We start from the raw sequence: 16257 nt of genomic DNA on the forward strand, positions 1-16257 counted from the left end.
TGGCCCCCATCCATGGAAATTTTTATACTCAATGGCTAGTGTTTCTCTCATTTCTTTTACCATTGCCTCCAATTCTTTTCTCATGTCTGCTTTTAAGTCTTCATATTTGGGTCTGTGTGTTTTGGTGGATTTGGAAATTTGTTAGGATTTCTCTCCAAATCCCCCAATGTTAGAGTCTTCCTTAGTTTACCCATATTTCTTTTCATTTATTGGTTTGGCTTGGAGTGCGGTGTCTTCAAATTTCAGCCCGATTTTGTGTTGGGTGAGGTCACTGAAGTTCCTTCTCTCTAATGTCCTCCAGTGGATTCTGATCAATTACCCTATCCCTCTTCCTGCCAGCCAGTGCAGTTCTGCTCCTGGCCACAATAGATGAGGGTGCTGTTGAGCCTAGGTCTAGTGATTCCTTGATTTTTATTGCCATGGCTCTCATGCCACTTTTAGGTTTTCATCTATAGGACTCATGTATTTTGATGGACTTGGAAACTTGCTAGGATTATTCTCTATATCCTTGGTTGCTAGTGTCTTCCTTAGTTTACCCATATTTCTTTGCAATTGGTGGTTTGGCTAGAAGTGTTCTGCCTTTGAGCCTCAGCTCTCTTTTTTCACCTGTGTCATGAGGCTTGGTCCCTTCTTCGGAGTGTGGCCCTAGGTTGGTATGATGGCTGTGATCACTGAGGTTTGGCCCCACCTTCAAGTTCCCTCCCTTACTTTACCTGCCCACTGCAGTAATGGCAGAGAGCCACTGATTGAAATTCTGGTTCAGATTTTATTTCTCCTTTTACCTGTCAGAAGCGAGAAACATTCTTTCCTATTTGACAACTAGTGAATTCTCAATCTTTGCAGTATAAAATAAAATAAAAGTTTTCACATGACTACATAATCTCTGATACTCTTTGTTTTTGTTTTTTTTTGGGGGGTGCTACACCCTGTGATGCTTAGGAGTTACTCCTGGTTATGTGCTCAGAAATTGCATTTGGCTTGGGGGGCCATATGGGATGCTGAGGATCAAACCGAGGTCTGTCCTCATTTTGAGGACAAAGCAAGTGCCCTATCAATGTGCTACCACTCTGTTCCAATCTCTGACACTCTTAAAGGAATTTAGGAGAATGTTTTATCTAATCTTGTGAGTTATGTTAAATTTCCTTTGTACTTTATATGGGTACAAAGTGGAAAGATTTATTTAGGTATTTGAAATAAGGGTGGAAAAAGGGCAAAAAAAAGTGAATGAAAGTAGTTTTGGAAGACAAATACCTCTTTTTCTCAATTTGATGCTGAATCCTGACTGTGATGATAGTTCTAAGCCAAATAATCAAATATAAATATTGCAGTGGCTTTAGAATAAATTTTGAAGCACTTGAGTATGAAAGGTCCCTTTGGTTGATATAAAGCTGTGTATATATCATAGGAAAAGAAGAAAGCATATCAGGCCTCTTTCTAAATCCATTATTCCAACATTTTCCCAATAGTAATGGATAAAATTATTTCAAGTAATTTTTAAAGCTCATAAATAGAACACCTCCTTCACCAGTTCAGTGATTTAAAATTATGTTAAATGATTTTCATGTTTTTAGTTATTTCCTATTGTTTTATTGTGGAATTAAGAGCTAATGTATATTTAATATATAGGGAAGTTACATCTTTACTTACTAAGTATGCCTAAGACTTTTTGGAAATATGAATAACTATTATATGAATAATTTTACCCTGAGACACTTTCATATAAAAAGTGACTTCCTTAAAAATTTTCAGTAATTATATATTATCTTCTGGGTTAAAATCCAATGTAGTGAGGTGATATTCATTCATTGTAACCACACTTTATAGCCAATCACTTTTAAAACATTATTTAAATTTAGGAGTGTAAGTTTTGGAACTACAATGAGCTCAGGGTTACTCCTGTGATGCTTGTGTTGCTTGGGATACGGAGATCTAACTTTGGTTAACAACATGCAAGGGAAATGTCCTATCTTTTTGTTCACTAGCATTCTGCTTCCAAAAACAAACAAAGAAAACCAAAAGCACTCTTTAAAATTTAAATACATTCTAAACATTTATATCTAAAATCTAACTATGAATACTTTTGTAAATCACAATGTTTTAAATATGGGCTAAAATGATAGTGCAGTGGTAGGGCATTTGCTTTGCACGTGGCTGACCCAGGATGAACCTCAGTTCGATCCATCATCCCATATGGTCCCCCAAGCCAGGGGCAATTTCTGAGCACATAGCCAGGAGTAACCTCTGAGTGTCACCTGATGTGGCACTAAAACAAAAACAAAACAAAAAAATACCACAATTGTTTAAATATATATAATATATATATTTAAATATTTTATATATAAATATATTGATATGTAACATATATATTTAAACACATTTTCAATGTCCACTATCACTGCTTATTTATAGCTTTTTATAAATATCCTGGTGTATTAATAAATTCTTATTATATCTGTTATGTAATGACTCCTTTATTTGCCTCACGTTGAACCACTGACAGAATTTTTTTTCTGTCCTTATCATTCTCTAAGTAGTAAGTTGTAGAGATCTATCAGAATATTCATTCTTACCCTTTAGTATCATATGACTGTTAACCCCCAGAATGACATATGCTGGGTTTACAGTGCACAATTAATGTAAAATACCAACACTCTATATTCACTTATTTTAGTGAACTAAGAATATGCACATTGTTAGGCTATCTTTAGGTAACATGAATGAATATAAATGAAGTGACAGATAAATACATCTCATGTAATTAACTACAGGCTTCAATACTATTAGATATATCTTAAATCTTGACAGTTCACACAGGTAGTAGGTAACTATCACTAAAATAATTTATATTTGCAATAATAGAATGTTTTTCTCCATTATAAGGGTGAATATGAGTGCATTTATTTATAATAATGTAATATTTAAATATTAATATAAAGAATATATACTGATAAACGTATTTAATTATATTTATGATAAAAGTTAATGTTTATAATAGTGTGCTTTCTCTCCTTTTTTTTCCCCAGTGCATAAAGGCAGAAACAAAACCCAATGTACAGAAAGAGGGAATTAAGACCAAAAAATGAATTATAAAGTATAAAAAATTTTAAAAATCAACAATAACATATCTTCTACTGAGAAGTATCTGAACTGTATTGTTTTAGTCATCGATTTAGTATTTTGGAGGTTCCTAAAGCCTTAATCATGCAATGTTCATTATTGAGATTGCTCATATGCATCTATAAATTTTGAAATAAAGTACTAAATAAATGTAAGTACTAGACAAATATAAGTAAAATGTTTGTCATACTGCTGTTCATGGCTTATTCCTATCTCTAGCTCAAGTTTTATTCCAGGCAGTACTTGTGGCGTCATGTATAGTGCTGGAAATAGAACCAGGGTCAGCCTCATGCAAGGTCTGTACTACCTCTCCAGTCCAAATCATCTTGCTTTAATTCAATTTGCATTTAATAATATAAAAATTAACATTGAATTACTTACCATCTGAGATATTATCTCATACAATAGAATGTCTAGGCTAGGAATCGAGTTGTAGCTATTTCAGAATAGGCACATATATGCAACTCTAAAATGTCAAAAAGGTGATAGTTTCAAAATGAAAAATAATTAAAAATTAACCATTGTGAAAACAAACTGACATGGGAAATATATGCCTACTATGCATAAAAAAACCAATATTTTATTCAATAAAAACTAATATAAAACGTATTTTTCTAAAGTAAGCAATCATCATGACAGGTTTTGGGTCTGTAAAGTGTTCGCCTTTTTTTATAATCATTTGGTACATTGGGCATTGCATTAATATTCTAATCTCCAATTGATATTAATTTAAAATGTCACAGTTGTGTTCATTAATACTTTCCAGTATTTAACCTTTTATTTTTACCATCCTAACGTTCAACAGTAATTCAATAGGTAATTGAATAGATAGAGGAGAGTCAAACAAGTAGAAGTTGGATTTCATCTGTTTGCAAGGAAATATTCAACTCCTAGGTGTGTTTAACTCTGCTTTATGCTTAAGCCCTTTCACCTGTATTGACTCCTTAAAGGATTCATTTGTCCTTTGATTATAATTTTTCTTTCAATGGAAAAAAGGAACAAGATTGAAAGAACAGGAGAGTTGTTTTGGATTATTTATTTCCCTGGAAGTCAATCTTCAGAAATACAATAGAAGCGGCACTTTTTGTTGTTGTTGTTGTTGTTCAAACTGTTCTTAGTTTCTAGCCTATATCTCTATCAACAAAACCCTTTTACCATATTGTTTGGTCTTCTCACCATACCTTTTAACTTCCTTCTGACAGTTCTTACAATATCCTAATTTGAGTGTCCCTCTGTATTTTCCTAAATCTTAAGTAGAGTAGAAAAATAGGTAGTCATTTTATTTCTTAAAATTCATATGAGAATGGGAATTTATCTTTAAATTTCCATTTTGTCTACATGTGATGATATTCAGTATTGTAACATACTTATATTCCATTTCACTATTGCACACTTAGGTAAGTATAGCTCTAAAAAGAGCAATCAATAATCATTTGGTGCATATTAACCCTTGGACATTGCCTTAAAATTCTAGAGTTTGCTAGCTTTACAGCAGTTTTCTGAAATCACCTCTATAATTAAGGATGAGTATGTGTGATTTTTTCCTAGGTCATATAACTAATAGAGAAACTAATAATTCAACTCAGGGACATTAAAACCGCAATTTAAGCAACCATACTGTATTGTGTAGCATTGATAGAATTTACAAAATAAGTATAATGTCAGAATTGTTAACTAGGCAGAAATTAGTATTTAACAAAATAAAGTTAGCTGCTCTAGATATCAGTTAAATGCTAAAAGTCTCCATGTTGGTTAAATTGAGACAATAATGGGGCAAATGGAAGAGTAGAACTTTGAACAATTTAAAAAAAGGAAACGTGAAACTGTTTTATGTGGGACTATAGCATATATAAATAGAATAAATTTTAAATCTTAATAATTAAGGCAGAACTAGCATGCTGTGAGAGAAGCTAGCTGCAAGGTAAATAGGAGATCAGTCCATAAGGCAGAAGAGACAGGACAAGTATGCCTTTGCTTTGCCTTTTATTTTGTATTTGCTACTTGCAACACCTACTGTACCCACTGTAAGTCTCTCCATCTACAGCCTCTTCCTATTTTAAATGTCTCCAGTTTTCATTCCTTTGCTTTCCATGTCCAAAATCTCATAATTTCTGTCTATCACTATACCATTGTAGCTATTTTCTAGACTTTTAGAAATAAATAGATGGAAAGTGCATTTGAGGACTTGAAGATGTGGCACCATTACTCCCAGAACATGTCATGAAGTGAGCAAACCCCACCAGTCATGTGAAACCATGTGGCTGCTCTTTTTTTCTAGTTAACAAACCCAGCACAAGACAAATAAAGGCACAAAATTACAACACCATAAAAGTCACAATGAGTAAACAACACAGAATCCTTGGTAGGTGAAAAGAAAAAGTCACTGGAAGGCATTGATAGTAGAATAGCAGAACCAGTGACCTGGAAGATGAGCTGCATACAATTCCACACGACAGAAGATGGTAAAGAACTAAAATACATGAACATAAGATGGAAATAATCCTCAAACTAAGCAAAAAGACAGCAATAAAACTTGGATAAATTTAACAAAAACAACGTAAGAATCATTGTCACAGAGTCCCAGAAAAAAAAAGCCTCATGAAGAATCAATAGTTTAAGAATATCATTGTTGAGAAGTTTCCAGAGCTGAGAGTGCCTGCATATACAGAGTATCAGTTAAAAGAGACTAAAAGAAGCATAACAACAACAACAACAACAAAAAACAAAAAAAAAAAAACAAAACAACAAAAAAAACACAAAAACAAAACAAAAAAAGGGGCCGGCGAGGTGGCGCTAGAGGTAAGGTGTCTGCCTTACAAGCGCTAGCCAAGGAAAGGACCACGGTTCGATCCCCCGGTGTCCCATATGGTCCCCCCAAGCCAGGGGCAATTTCTGAGCGCGTAGCCAGGAGTAACCCCTGAGCATCTAACGGGTGTGGCCCGAAAAAACAAAACAAAACAAAACAAAACAAAAAACCAAAAAAATAACAAAAACAAAAAAAAAGAAGCATAACAAAGCGTATCCTAGTCACAATGATAAAAAAGTTATAAATAGAAATAGATTACTGAAAGCAGAAATATCAAAAGGGAAATTACATACAAGAAAGCATTCTAAAGATTTACAGCTGATTTATCATAAGCAACCCTTAGGGCCCAAATACAGTGCTGGGATATATTGAAAAACAATAATGAAATTAATCACCAAGAATACACATAGCCAGACTTTCATTCAGTTTTGAAGGATTGATGAATAATCAACAGCTCAGAAACAAAACAAAGTCAAAACCAACCTTAAAAGAAAAACCTAAGTGATTAAAGCAAGACATACCAACAGATGAAATTTCTACAAAAATATGACACAAATTTTTATTACAAGACTCTCTGAAGGTCAATAAGCTATATGGATTCTTTAAGAGACACAAAGTTGAAAAAAAATCAGAAATTGAATCCAACATTTTTTGCTTACAGAAAACACATCTGACTGATCAGAGTAAACACAGACTCAAAGAAAAAAGTTAGAGGACAATTCTTCAAGCAATGCCCCCAAAAGGCTCGGGTGAACATAATATGAGACTTCAGGTTTAAAAGGTTACAAGAGACAGAAATGATCACGTCTTAATAATCAAGTGATGTGTACATTTTGGAAGGTATTATACTCCTAAATATATATAGATATACCAAAAGAGACCAGAAAAAATACTCAAAATAATTGCTAATATATACATATGTAAGATATACATATATATAGGACTATGCATGCCAAGAATACATGTTCTCCTTCAATGCATGTGGCATATTCTCCAAAATAGACCACATGCTGGCCTTTAAAAATACCTCTACAAAATCAAGAAGATAGAATTGTATCAACTATCTTCTTCGAACATGATGCACTGAAAATAGAAGTGAATTGAAAACAGACGTGGATAGCTTTGACAATTCTAAATATGTTACTGCTTACTACTTACCAGCCGAAGGGTCAGAGATAAAATCCAAGAGGAAATCAAGATTCCATATAAAAAATAAGAATAAAACAAATAAGACTAAAGATAAATTATCAGAATAGGTGAGATACAACAAAAAATAGTATTAAAAGGAAATTTAATATATTCATCCAGAACTATGAAAGGGCCTATGTAAGAACTTAATGGCACTGTTTCAGAAATTAGAAAATGGACAACAAAATGAGACAAAAATAGGTATGTAAAATAAAACCCACAATTTGTGAGATCACCTAACAAACCATATCTTCAACCCTAGGCAGACTGGTCTAAGCAGGTAATGTAGCTATGGAGGATTAATACACCAAGCCAGTCAGTCAGGAGGGAGTCATGGAGTCAGAGGCTTCCCCCCTGTGGTGTCTCCGAATGTGCCAGAATGCTTTCTTTTTATTAAACCAGTCCTAAATAAATAGGAGGGGGAGGGTCGTGAGAGAGGCAAAATTATCCATCCATTGAGGTGGGTTTTTACATATTAAAGGACAGGTTTAAGAGAAAGAGGAAGATGGGGAATGCTTTTGTTTTGGGATAATAGCTGGTGTCATTGTACATAGGTAGGTAGAATGAAAAAATAAAGCAGGGCAGAAATTAATGAACTGGATATCCTAAAACAACCCAAAGATCAATGAAAACAAAAATTGGTTATTTGAAGAAGTAAACAAGATTGTTAAATCATTAGTAAGACTCGCAAAGAAAGGAAGTTAGATAAACTTAATAAACAGAATGGGAAATAAAAATAGTATATCACCACTAGTATTAAAAAAATCAAAGGGTAATCAGAGATTATTTTGAAAATCTTCATATAAAAACAAACAAGTAAAAATAAAGTGAAGAACCTGAAAAAAATAGATATATTCTTGGAAATGGATAACTAACCTCCCAAGGTTGAGCAAATTTTATCTCTAGTACCTGAACAGACCTATCACTATTGAGGAAACTGAAATGGTAATCAAAAAACCTCCCAAAATACAAAAACCCAGGACCAGACGGATTAACTAGTGAATTATTAAACCTTTATTTTATTTTATTTTATTTTATTTTTTCCCCCAATTCACAATACAGACTAGGCAAAGAGCCTGGTATGAGGTGTATATGGGGTGCATTTACTGTACCTCCTCTTCCTATACAGTCAGTGTAAAGAGCACAGCATGTGGTAAGAATTGGGAGGCCTTATCTTTCCTTTTTATTTTTTGATTTTTAATATATATATAATTATATAGTTATATATAATTATACATTATATAATTATATATAATAATTATATATAATATATAATTATATATATATAATCCTTCACCAGTGCAACATTCCCATGACCAATATCCCTAGTGTCCTTCCTCCCCACCCCACACCGGCCTGTACTCTAGACAGGCTTTCTACTTTCCTCATTCAGTCACATTTTGTTATGATAGTTCTCAGTGTAATTATTTCTGTGGCTCCACTAAACGATCCCTGTGGAGAGCTTCATGTCAGGAACTGGTCCCTCCAGTCCTCCTCTATTTTGTCTCTGAGAATCATTACACACATTTTTTTCATTTTTCTCAAAACCCATAGATGAGGGAGACCATTCTGTGTTTATCTCTCTCACTCTGACTTATTTCACTCAGCATAATAGATTCCATATACATCCTTGTATAGGAAAATCTCATGACTTCATCTCTTCTGATGGCTGTATAATATTCCATTGTTCATATATACCATAGTTCCTTTAATCATTCATCTATTGAGGGGCATATAGGCTGTTTCCAGAGTCTGGCTATTGTAAACAATGCTGCAATGAAATTAGGTGTGAGAAAGGGATTTTTGTATTGTATTTTTGTGTTCCTAGGATATATCCCTAGGAGTGGTATAGCTGGATCATATGGGAGCTCAACTTCCAGCTTTAGAGAAATCTCCATATCGCTTTCCACAAAGGTTGGACCAGACAGCATTCCCACCAGCAGTGAATAAGAGTTCCTTTCTCTCCACATCCCCGCCAGCACTGCTTGTTCTCATTCTTTGTGATGTGTGCCAATCTCTGCGGTGTAAGGTGGTACCTCATAGCTGTTTTGATTTGCATCTCCCTGATGATTAGTGATGTGGAGCATATTTCATGTGCCTTTTAGCCACTTGTATTTCTTTTTTGTCGAAGTGTCTGTTCATTTCTTCTCCCCATTTTTTTGATGGGGTTAGATGTTTTTTTCTTGTAAAGTTCTCTCAGTGCCTTGTATATTTTGGATATTTGTTGGGTATTGGGTGAATAGTTTCTCCCAGATATTTCAAATCTTTAAAGAGGACCTACTGCTAACCCTTTTAAGGCTCTTCCGGGAAATTAAAGAAACCGAAACACTTCCAAAGTATTTTTAATGAAGTTAACATAAGCCTGATATTAAAAGAAGACAGATACCACAAAAAAGAAAATGGAGAGGCCAGAGAGATAGCAGGGATGGAGGTAGGGCATTTGCCTTGCATAAAGAATGATGGTGGTTCGAATGCTGGCATCTCATATGGTCCCCTGAGCCAGCCAGGAGCAATTTCTGATTGTAGAGCCAAAAGTAAACCCTGAGCGCTGCCAGGTGTGACCAAAAAGAAACAAAAAATGAGAGAGAGAGAGAGAGAGAGAGAGAGAGAGAGAGAGAGAGAGAGAGAGAGAGAGAGAGAGAAAGAGAGAGAGAGAGAGAAAATGGAATGGAATGGAATGGAATGAAATACCATGATGGAATACTACTCAACTGTTATAAAAAATGAAGTCATGAAATTGCCTTATATGAAGATTAAAGTTTTTGTGCTTCTAACTGTACAAATGATTTAAAAAATTGTTTTTTGTTTGTTTTTCTTTTCTTTTAAAGAGAAGGCTCTAAGTTTTTCTCCATTGAGGATGATATTTGCATTTGCTTGTGGTTCATGGCCTTAACTAATTGTGAAATGTTCCTTTCATTTCTATCTTGCTGAGAATTTTGATCAAGAATTGGCGTTTGAACTTATCAAATGCTTTCTCTGCATCTATTGATATGATTATGTGATTTTTATTTTTCTTATTGTTTTTTTGTTTGTTTTTGTTTTTGTTTTGGGTCACACCCGGCAGTGCTCAGGGGTTACTCCTGCCTGTCTGCTCAGAAATAGCTCCTGGCAGGCACAGGGTATCATATGGGACACCGGGATTCGAACCAACCACCTTTGGTGCTGGATTGGCTGCTTGCAAGGCAAATACCGCTGTGTTATCTCTCCGGGCCCTTCTTATTGTTAATGTTGTGTATTATGTTGATAGATTTATGGGTGTTAAACCATCCTTGCATTCCTGGGATGAAATCTACTTGATTGTAGTGAATGATCTTCTTGATGAGGCATTGGATCCAATTTGCCAGGATATTGTTGAGGATCTTTGCATCTGTGTTCATCAGGGATATTGGTCTGTAATTTTATTTTTGGCTATTGAGGAATTTTCTATTCACCACATTTTATTGAGTTTTATCATGAATGAAGTTGTAACTTGTGAAAAGCTTTCTCTGCATTAGTTGGTATGATTACATGATTCTTATTTTCCCTTTTATTAATGTGGTGTATTATTCTAATTTATTTGCATATGCTGAACCATCCTTACATACCAGGTATGAATTCCACTTGAAGGAGTATATTTTTAAATATGAATTTGAATTAGTTTACTAAGATTTTGTTAAGGATTTTGCAGCAAAGATCATCAGGAAGACTTGTTTGAAATTATTTTTTCTGGAAATATCTGTAAATGTTTGAGGTATTAGCATAGATTTAAATTCATTCAATTTGTGTTAGGAAGGATTCATGTGCTTTCTATGTTTGGGGAGAGCTTAAGTAGTAAAGGCAGTAAATCTATGAGAATTTGATAGAACTCACCAGTGAAGAAATCCAAACCTTGTTCTTTAAGAGATTCTTAATTACTGTTTTTATTTCCTTACTTGTGATAGGCTTAATTAGGCTTTCAACTTCTTCTTCAATCACTTTGGGAAATAACATGCCTCTAAGAATATATCCATTTCCTATAGCTTCTCCAACTTAAGAGCATAAATTTGTTCATATTAACCTCTGATAATATTCTGAATTACTGAAGAGTCTATTGTAATTTCTCCCTTTTCATCTCTGATTTGATTTTTTAGGAAAATTTTTTCTCTTATGAATCTCACTAAAAATTTGTCTATTTTGTTTATTATTTTAAAGAATCAGCTACAGGGCTAGAGTGATAGCACAGCAGTAGGGCATTAGCCTTGTATGTGGTTGACCCAGTACAGACCTGGATTTGATATCCAGCATCTCATATCACATTTGCCATGAGTAATTTCTGAGTGCAGAGCCAGGAGTTACCCCTGAGAACATCAGGATATGGCCCCAAAACAAAAATAAACAAGCAAAAATCAAACAACCAACTCCTGGTTTCATTTTTTTTAATTGCTTTCTCGGTTTCTAAGTCATTGATTTCTGTTCTTAATTTTACTCTCTTTCCTTCTAGCTTTCTACTTTGTTTAATGTTCCTTTTCCATTTTTTAGAGGTGTATTTAGGTTGTGACCTATCCTTTTTCTTCTTTTTTATTGTAGATAGACCTGTAGTGTAATAAATTTTTACATAGTATATCTTTTGCATTTTCCCATAAATATTGGTAGGTTATATAATTATTTTCAAGGAAACTTTTGATGATATTTTTTATTTTCTCTTTGATTTCTTTCCAGATTAGCAGTATTTTGTTTATTTTCTATATGCTGGGAAGTTTTCTCAATCTTTTTCCTGTTGTTAATTTTTACTTTTATGGCATTGTGATCTGAAAAATTGCTTTGTACAACTCTTATATTTGTAAACTTATATATGTTTGAGTTATACCTTTAAATGTGATCTATCCTGGGGCATATTACATATTCACTAGAGAAGAAAGTGTACTTTTATTTTAGGGAATAAAGAGTCCTGTATATGCCAAACAAACTTTGTTTTTTGGCTCCTAATTTAGAGCTTTTCTATCTTTACATATTTGTCTAGTGATGAAAATAAAATTTTGAAGCATAAGTATGATTATATTTCTGTCATTTTCTTTATTTTCTTAGCAGAATCCAGGAAATTCCTGGGCCTTCGTTCATATATATAAGTTGGTGATAATATTTCTTGATCTATATTTCTCTAATCAATAGGTAATATCCATAACTACCTCAAATTAATGTTTATGTTGAATCCATTTACTTGGGATCTTTATTTACCTGGTAAGGTAGGTGTATTTTCTATAGGCAAAATATGGGTAAATTTTCTTGTGGATCCATCTGCCATAGGCCCGCTATGGGGCCCATTAGCATTAAAGAACTTCTTGGAGTACTCTTGAGGAGTATATATTCTGCACAGATGGCAGAATATAAAGAAAAGAGAGATCACACAATGTATGTGGGAGAAAAAGCATGTTATAATTTGTAATATATGGGACAGGTATATATCAGATAAATTTCCAGTCACAGGTATGTAAAGAATGTTCAGACTAACAAAGCACTGATGTTTTCTAGTACACAGGAACATTAGTAGTAATTTTGTTTGATTTACATAACAACTCCCCTGGTTACGGTGACATGCAGACCTGGTGAAAAAAATCTATATTAAGTAAGAATAATGAGTTAAATAGGAGAAGATTAATTTTAACATCTCAAAACAGATCCTGTCCAGCTATCTTTAGATGTAAATTTTGGGGTAGACAAGGAGCTAATTTTCATTGTCATGCTTCATACTTTTGCAGGAGGAGGTTTTTTGTGTATAAAGGCAGGTAAAAGAGAAATACTATATATAAAAATATGCGATTTTATACCTGGTGAAAGTTCTGATAGCTTATTGCTCTATCTGTTCAACCCTTTTTGAAGTAAATTCTGAAGTAAAAGTTAGTCAACAGATACTCAAAGTCCATTTAGAGATGCACCCTTCCCCCCCCAAAAACAAAACAGGAACTGGAAGGGGATTGTAAAGACATAGAGAAAACTTGTGAATTTCTTTTTTTCTTTCGTTTGTTTGTTTGTTTTTTTTTGGGGGGGACCATACCCATTGACACTCAGGAGTTACTCCTGGCTATGTGCTCAGAAATCGCTCCTGGCTTGGGGGGACCATATGGGATGCTTAGGGATAGAACCACGGTCTGTCCTAGGCTAGCACTTGCAAGACAGATGCCTTATCTCTAGCGTCACCTCTCCACCCCCCCTTTTTAAAAACGATTTATGGTCACAGTGATTTGAGCTACAGTCTGAGATCTGATCTGTTACTCTCTATAATCTGTTAACCTAACCATATCAGTCCTTATTATGTTAAGTCAGTATTATTATAGGGAAGGACTATAATACCATTTGCATCGAAGGTAATTATGATGGGTTTATAAATCAAGATATCAAAACCATAAACAGATTTAGTGAGAGTTAAAAGGTGAAGTTGTTGTATAGATGCATTAATATCTATTCTGTTGGTTTTGATTTCAAGAATCAGGCATATTACTGGGCTTCCTATTATGTGGTTGCCAGGTATAAGTAGCACAATGGTGCAAAGGCAAAGGAGGAGGCTGACATCAGACCCATTGATACACCAATATAACAAAGGAGACTGTCATCAGAATTGTAGGTCATTTGGGGGGTATCCTGGGTTTGAGAGTTGTCATTAACACCTGGGCTTCTTATGCAGGGGAGCCAAGGAGTTGAATTAATATTTATTAAAAATACATACAAGGCCGGTGAGATAGCATAGCAGTAGAGCATTTGCCTTGCATGTGGCCCACCTAGGTTTGATCCTCAGATTCCATAGGGTCTTCTGAGTCTGCCATGAGTGATTTCTGAGTGCAGAGCAAGGTGTAACCCTTGAGTGCCACTGCGTGTGACCCAAAACCAAGAAAAAATAAAGATTACTACAAAGAAGTAAATATTTAATTTCAAATTTGTAAAAGGAATATATCTTTTTATAATTTCTACACCTTTACAAAATGTACCTTCTTTTCTACTTAGTTTTCTTTGAAAATAATTAATTATGAGGGAAGTAGAAAGCCTGTCTCGAGTACAGGTGTAGGGGGGTGGGGAGGAGGGAGATCTGGGAAATTGGTTGTGGGAATGTTGCACTGGTGAAGGGGGGTGTTCTTTACATGACTGTAATCATACAACTATAATCATGTTTGTAATCACGGTGTTTAAATAAAGATAAAAGAAGTGGAGCCAAAAAAAAGAAAATAATTAATTAAAGAGCTATAATAAAAAAGTGAATATCAATGCAAAAATCCAGCCTTTTCTGTCTAAAATTGTGCTTTAGTCACAGTGCCAAATGTATTCTCTATTCACATTTATTTCTAAAATGATCACACATTAATAGTTTTTGGATGCAAAAATACTAATATTTTTATTATGTAATAGAGAATGTTGTAAATTTGACTTTTGGGGAGGTTTGGCCACCCCGTGATGCTCAGGGGTTACTCCTGGTTATGCGCTCAGAAATCACTATTAGCTGAGGGGACCATATGGAACACTGGGAAATCAAACCAAGGTCTGTCTTAGGCTAGTGCATGCAAGACAGACGCCTTACCCCTTGCACTACCGCTCCTGCCCCTAACTTAGAATTTTTATTACAAATTGAATACAATGAATAATATAAGATTTGATTTTATTTATCCAACTTCTGTCACATGAAGTCAATAAGAATTTCTAATTATACTAAAGAACCATATATATTACACAATGAATGCAATAAACTTCACTTCTGAAACAATGGCCAAAACCACATATATTTCTTTTTTAACAAATGACCTAAATTTTTATTGTTAGTAAAAATAAAAAGATAGCCAAAGAATAGACACTTGGAACAAAAAAACTCTATAAGGAAGGCTATGGACTTATTTGAGATGTTTAATTTTTATTTATAAAGTGTATGTGATGTCAGTTGGCCTAATTTGATTGTCTTTTATTACTTTAAGTTTACATTTTTTCATCTTATTTGAATCATATTAAAATATAATTTCATATGAAAGGTTCGTCTACTTTCAATATCATTTATCTCTATAGTATATGTAATGTTATGCAAGTAAAATTATTCAAACTATTTAAACAAATTTTCTCTATAATATTGAAGTTAAATGATCAAAAATTAAATTAACCAACTTAAATTACAGACAGAGGTTCAAACTACATAAATATTTTAGATTTGGGTTATTCCAAATAAACAATATGACTGCAATAATGTTGGTAAAAGAAAGTGCTAAACAAGTTAAATAATAAGATTTACTTCTGCACATGTCATGTGTGGTATTTGTAGTCATTTTAACAATCTAGTAAGAAGTAATTAAACCAACATATTAAAAAAAACTAATCTTAATTTTTATCTAATTTGGGTTGTTATTGGAACATTAAACATCTTAGCCTCTAAATATTTTATTTGAAATGTAATATTATGCATATTATCCAAATACTTTATATTAGAGATTCTAATTTTTCACAACTAATTGATGCTCAACCTTCCTTTTTGAAAAAAGTGGGAAGTATGGGGCCGGAGAGATAGCTGGAGGTAAGAAGTTTGCCTTTCATGCTGAAGGACAGTAGTTTGAGTCCCAGCATCCCCTGTGGTTCCCCATGCCTAAGAGCGTAGAGACAGAAGTAACCCCTTACTTAGAAGTAAATGGGAAGTAATCAACAGCCAAGTGGTCCAATAGTCAAGACAATTAGAATTACTGTAGGGTTACTTATAATTGATTATCAAAATAAAACAAATTAAAAAAATCTTTAAAAATACTTGACCAGGAAGCTGACATACAGTGCATTGTGCATGCCAACCAGGTGTGAACCTTGGTATCCTATAAGGTCCCCTAAGCACTGCCAGGAGTGATTATTGAGTCTAGAGCTGGTAGTAACCCCTGGGTTTGTCTGGGTATGTCCTATAAACAAAAAACACCTCATCTAAACAAAACTCCACGATGTAGATGAGCTGGAGATATTGTACAGAGTATAAGAGGACACTTGACTTGAATATGACTGACCAGGGTATGATCCTCAGTATCACAAAAACTCTAGGTGTGAAAAAGTCCCCTCAAATACTTGAATACATTTTAAGGTTGCTTTATTTAATATGTTTCTATGGGAATTTTGATGATCTTTGTGGAATATGTGATAATCAGTTTTTCTACTTTTAAGTGGAAAATATTTTCTAAATAAAGCAC

General features: G+C 33.9%; 1 protein-coding gene and 1 non-coding gene across 2 annotated transcripts in view; one reads left to right on the forward strand and one right to left on the reverse strand.

The window, feature by feature from the left end:
* The window catches only part of CCSER1 (coiled-coil serine rich protein 1), an 809928-nt gene that overhangs the window by 749757 nt on the left and 43914 nt on the right, over positions 1-16257 (forward strand). The window lies entirely within an intron of this gene.
* Positions 8149-8281, reverse strand: LOC126032721 (small nucleolar RNA SNORA51). The gene has a single exon (XR_007503941.1). It is a non-coding gene; the product is annotated as a small nucleolar RNA SNORA51 (small nucleolar RNA).

The sequence above is a fragment of the Suncus etruscus genome, chromosome 16, assembly GCF_024139225.1.
Source record: "Suncus etruscus isolate mSunEtr1 chromosome 16, mSunEtr1.pri.cur, whole genome shotgun sequence".
Classification (NCBI taxonomy): Eukaryota; Metazoa; Chordata; class Mammalia; order Eulipotyphla; family Soricidae; genus Suncus; species Suncus etruscus.